Raw genomic sequence first — 6,000 nt, forward strand, 5'->3', positions numbered from 1 at the left:
TATAAGAAGTAGAGTGAAATGCGAAATGGAAAAGTGCAAAAAAACAACTATGCATCCTCTAATAGAAATAATGAGGATAATGAGAGGTTGTTTGTTATGCAACATGTAGTTAATGTTGTGTTTGGAAATGATGTAGCAACATGTAAAGATGTAGCAACATGTAAAGATGATGTATAGTATGTTGATTCAGGTACTTCGAACCACATGACAAGTCATGGTGTGAGTGGTTCAAGGAATTGAAGAGTCTTAAAAGACCAGGTTTTGTTAAAACAGGGGATGACACTGCTCATCCGATTACCCATGTTGGAGATGTGCCATTGTCTATGCAGGATGGTAAGGTGAAGTACCTTCTTGCAGATGTATTTCATATTCTGAACATTACAAAGAATCTGGTTTTTGTTGGCCAGATGATTGGGAAGGGTTTGTAGGTCCAGTTTAACCCTGATAGATGTTATGTAGAAGACTTTAAAGATAAGTGCAGGTTTGTTGCAAAAGGCAACAGAGTGGGCAGAATGTTTACATTGAATGTAAATATGCTTGAAGAAGTGAGTGTTGCAATGTTTGCAAATGGTTTAGGAGTTGTGCAGATACATACATTTGGCATAAGAGAATTGGGTATGTAAATATACAAAGAATGAAGTCTATGCAGACTAAAGAAATTGTGACAAGGTTGCCTATGTTTAAAGTTGAAGATATGCAGAAAGTTTGTGAAGCATGTCAATTTGGAAAGAAAACAAAACATGTATTTCCACATGACAAAAATGTGACCAAGAATGTACTAGATGTTGTGCATTCAGATGTATGGGGTCCTGCAAAGACTATGTCTATGGGTGGCTACAGGTACTATGTAACATTCATTGATGACCGCATGAGGGAAGTGTGGGTGTACTTCATGAAGGAGAAGAGTGAAGTGTTCACTCATTTTCAGAATTTCAGAGTGATGGCTAAAAAAACGGATAGGAAAGCATGTGAAGTGCCTAAGGTCAGATGGAGGGGGAGAATACTTCTCCAATGAGTTCTCTGAATTCTTGCAAAAGAATGGCATTCAGAGACAATTTACATGTGGATACACTCCGTAGGCACATTGTAGAGATAGCACGAGCATTGGTGGCATAGAAGATTATGTCACATAGCTAAGGCTAAGGCTGTGTCTATAGCATTGGTGGCATAGAAGATTATGTCACATAGCTATTGGGCTAAGGCTGTGTCTATAGCAGTTTATATCATGAACAGGACGCCTACTGCAACCATACATGATGTAACGCCAGACGAGAAGTTTAATGGCAAGAAACTTGATTTGTCTCACTTGAAAGTTTTTGGATGTATTATTGTATATGTGCATGTGCCAGATGAGTTGCGTACTAGGATCCAAAAGCAGAAAAATGTGACCTTGTTAGGTATTCCCTTGAGCAAAAGGGATATAGATGTTATAATCCTGTTACAAGTGAATTGAGGGTAAGTAGGGATGTTGTATTTAATGAGATGAGTAGCTGGTATGTTGCTGAAAGAGATGTTGTTGGGACTGATGTAAGTGGAAATTTGGTTACATAGAATGCAAATCAGCCAATCAGAGTCATTGAGTGGACCAGGAGAGTCCTCATTCCGTAGTTTTGTTAATAGACCATAGAGTGGCAGGCTGCACCATAATACCAGTCCTGAAAATGTAGTTGGTACATCACATAAAGGCAAGGAGAAAGTGGTTGAACCCCTTGGTATGCCTGATATTTCTACACAGGACATTCTCTTGTTGATGGAGATTCTAGTGGCTCAGAGATGAGCCTTGATGAGGAGCTTGGGATTCCAGCAAAATGAGGACACCTGGTGTGAAGAAGGCTATGGAATCCATGAATGCAAGGCTACGAAGATCTGGAAGAGTCAAAAACCCTGGTGTAGAGGTTGACTTATGAAAGTTATGTGGCATATCACTATGCTTATATGGCAAAAGTTGTGCAGGTTGTAGAACCCACATGTTTTGATGAGGCTATTGGAAATGTGTGTTGGGAGAAAGCTATGAATGAGGAGATGGATGCATTGTATGGAAATGAGACTTCAGATTTGGTGCCATTGCCTGAAGGTAAAATATTTATTGGTTGTAAGTGGGTGTATAAGGTGAAACATAATAGTGATGGTAGCATAAGCAGGTACAAGGCTAGATTGGTAGCCAAAGAATATGCGCAAACACATGGGATTGATTATGAGGAGACATTTTCCCCAGTTACAAAGATGGCAACTGTGAGAGTTGTGATTACGGGTGGTTGCAGCTAAAGGTTGGTTTTTACATCAAGTGGATGTAAAAAATGCGTTCTTGCAAGAAGAGGTGTACATGGATCAGCAGCCCCACCAGGTTTTGAGGTTACAGGTTACCCAGAGTATGTATGTAAGCTTCGTAAGGCTTTGTATGGGCTAAAGCAAGCTCTGTGCGCATGGCATGACAAGATAGCTGAGTATCTTGTCACTATCAAGGTTTTCATATGGCAGATGCATATCACTCTTTGTATGTGTGCAAGAGTGATAAGTGTATTGTGATCGTCATCACCATATATGTAGATGATCTTATTGTTGGTAGTGACAGCTTGGATGAGATTGAGCATGTGAAAAGTCTTCTCAAAAGGAAGTTTGAGATTATTTGGGAGATCTGCGCTACTTTTTGGGAATTGAGGTCATTCGCACACCTGAGGGTATTTGGCTGTCACAGAGAGTATGTATTGGACATGTTATCCAAGTATGGTATTTGGTTGTCACAGAGACAGTATGTATTGGACATGTTATCCAAGTATGGGATGGCTGATTATAAGTCAGTCGCAGTGCCATTAGATCAAAATGGCAAGCTTAGTGCAGATGCAAGTTATGTGTTGGAGGACCCCACTATGTATAGGAAGATTGTAGGAGTTTGATCTATGTCACAACCAGCAAGCCAGATTTGAGCTATATTGTTGACTTAGAGAGCCAATTTATGTAGATTATGTGCAAACCACATCTTGATAGTGTGCGACACACACTTCAGTACTTGAGGGCCACTGTTGATTATGCATTATTTTATGCAGTAGGTGAAGCTATATGGGTACACAGATGCGTATTGGGCAGGTAGCATCTTAGATAGGAGATCTACGAGTGTATTTATGTTTTCATTGGGGAGTGTTGCTGTAACATGGAGCAGTAAGAAGCAGCCCACAATTGCCTTGTTGAGTACAAAGGTAGAGTATAGAGGAGCTGCGGTGGTAGCATGTGAGGTAGCTTGGTTACGCAAGATACTTTGCTGATTTGGGGTTGTAGGTGGAGAGAAAGGTTGTCATATATTGCGACAATCTTAGCAATACAAGGCACCTACATGACTGTTCTCGACATCTACATCACTAGTGGGTTTAGTAGCTGGCACCGGCATATCTTTGCCACCAAAGATTTTACAACTGGACTACACCGACTAGTCCACATATACCCACTCCTCTTAGCGTATTCACATTATGGACCACTTGTATATACTCTATTATGTGTGTTAGTTACTTTATCTTCTTTATAGACCTCTTTTGTTGAGTGAAGCAGAAGAAGAATTTTCAGCTTCTCACCTTGTGTGTTCTCTTCTAGGGTTTGCAAGAGCTCAAGCTCTCTTCTCCCCTCCTGCATCTTTTCAATCAATACACCTGTGCTTCGAACAATGAGAGAAATGCTGCAGACAATTCCACATGTTGATTTGAGAATGGTCATCCACGGAAGCTCGATCAACCTCAAGACAATACTTCAGTCTTACTAGGAGTGAGGTAGCTGCTGTCATGCCTGGTCAAGGAGATGATTTTCATGTAGGTCATAGACATATTCAAATAATGTCTTACACAGGTGCTATAAAAAGAATATCTAACTTGTATCCTTCATATATGCCTCTATTATATGTTCTTATGTTTCCTCAGGAGATGATGGTTGGCATCTTGGAATTCCACTTCATGGTAGGAATAGACAAGGTCTAAATGAGGAGTCAAAGACTGTAACTCAAAGGAAATATTATGCATATAGATTATAGATAAGGGAAGATACAAATGCCTGCCTTCTGTGCGATCACCTCTACGAGTGGATTTATGTTTTCATTAGGGAGTGCTGCTGTGACATGGAGCAGTAAGAAGCAGCCCACAATTGCCTTGTTGAGTACAAAGGTAGAGTATAGAGGAGCTGCAGTGGTAGCATGTGAGGTAGCTTGGTTACGCAAGATACTTTGTTGCTGATTTGGGGTTGCAGGTGGAGAGAAAGGTTGTCATATATTACGACAATCTTAGCAATATACAGTTGGCCAAGAACCTAATTTTTCATACGACGCGAATAAAACACATTGAGGTACATTATCACTTCATTAGCGAGAGAGTCTTGGCAGGCGACATTGACTTGGCCTACATCAACACACGAGATTAGGTCACTGACATCTTCATGAATGCCTTGGGAGTTGAGAAGCTCTGCAAATGTCGAGATATGCTTGGAGTTCATGAGATGGAGTTGACTTGAGGGGGAGTGTTGAGATGTCAAGCTCAACATGAGCTGACACGCACAAGGCGCCTGCATGACTGTTTGACATCTAGCGGGTTTAGTAGCCGGCACCGGCATATCTTTGCCACCAGAGATTTTACAACTAGACTACACCGACTAGTCCACATATACCCACTCCTCTTAGCGTGTTCACATTATGGACCACTTGTATATACTCTATTATGTGTGTTAGTTACTTTATCTTCTTTGTAGACCTCTTTTGTTGAGTGAAGAAGAAGAAGAATTTTCAGCTTCTCACCTTGTGTGCTCTCTTCTAGGGTTTGTGTGTGCTTGCAAGAGCTCAAGCTCTCTTCTCCCCTCCTGCATCTTTTCAATCAATACACCTGTGCTTCGTACAATGAGAGAAATGCTGCAGATAATTCCACATGTTGATTTGAGAATGGTCATCCACCACGGAAGCTCAATCAACCTCAAGACAATACTTTAGTCTTACTAGGAGTGAGGTAGCTGCTATCATGCCTGGTCAAGGAGATGATTTTCATGTAGGTCATAGACATATTCAAATAATGTCTTACACAGGTGCTATAAAAAGAATATCTAACTTGTATCCTTCATATATGCCTTTATTATATGTTCTTATGTTTCGTTAGGGAGATGATGGTTGGCATCTTGGAATTCCACTTCATGGTAGGAATAGACAAGGTTTAAATGAGGAGTCAAAGACTATAACTCAATGGAAATATTATGCATATAGATTATAGATAAGGGAAGATACAAATGCCTGCCTTCTGTGCAATGGCCTCTACGAGTGGATTTATTTTTCATTGGGGAGTGCTGCTGTGATCTGGAGCAGTAAGAAGCAACCCACAATTGCCTTGTTGAGTACAAAGGTAGAGTATAGAGGAGCTGTGGTGGTAGCATGTGAGGTAGCTTGGTTACGCAAGATACTTTGTTGCTGATTTGGGGTTGCAGGTAGAGAAAGGTTGTCATATATTGCGACAATCTTAGCAATATACAGTTGGCCAGGAACCCAATTTTTCATATGACGCGGATAAAACACATTGAGGTACATTATCACTTCATTAGCGAGAGAGTCTTGGCAGGCGCGACATTGACTTGGCCTACGTCAACACACGAGATTAGGTCACTGACATCTTCATGAATGCCTTGGGAGTTGAGAAGCTTTGCAAATGTCGAGATATGCTTGGAGTTCATGAGATGGAGTTGACTTGAGGGGGAGTGTTGAGATGTCAAGCTCAACATGAGCTGACACACACAAGGCGCCTGCATGACTGTTTGACATCTACATCACTAGCGGGTTTAGTAGCCGGCACCGGCATATCTTTGCCACCAGAGATTTTACAACTAGACTACACCGACGACTAGTCCACATATACCCACTCCTCTTAGCGTGTTCACATTATGGACCACTTGTATATACTCTATTATGTGTGTTAGTTACTTTATCTTCTTTGTAGACCTCTTTTGTTGAGTGAAGAAGAAGAAGAATTTTCAGCTTCTCACCTTGTGTGC

Source organism: Cibotium barometz, chromosome 13, assembly GCF_041138505.1.
Source record: "Cibotium barometz isolate CiBa-2024 chromosome 13, ASM4113850v1, whole genome shotgun sequence".
Taxonomy (NCBI): domain Eukaryota; kingdom Viridiplantae; phylum Streptophyta; class Polypodiopsida; order Cyatheales; family Cibotiaceae; genus Cibotium; species Cibotium barometz.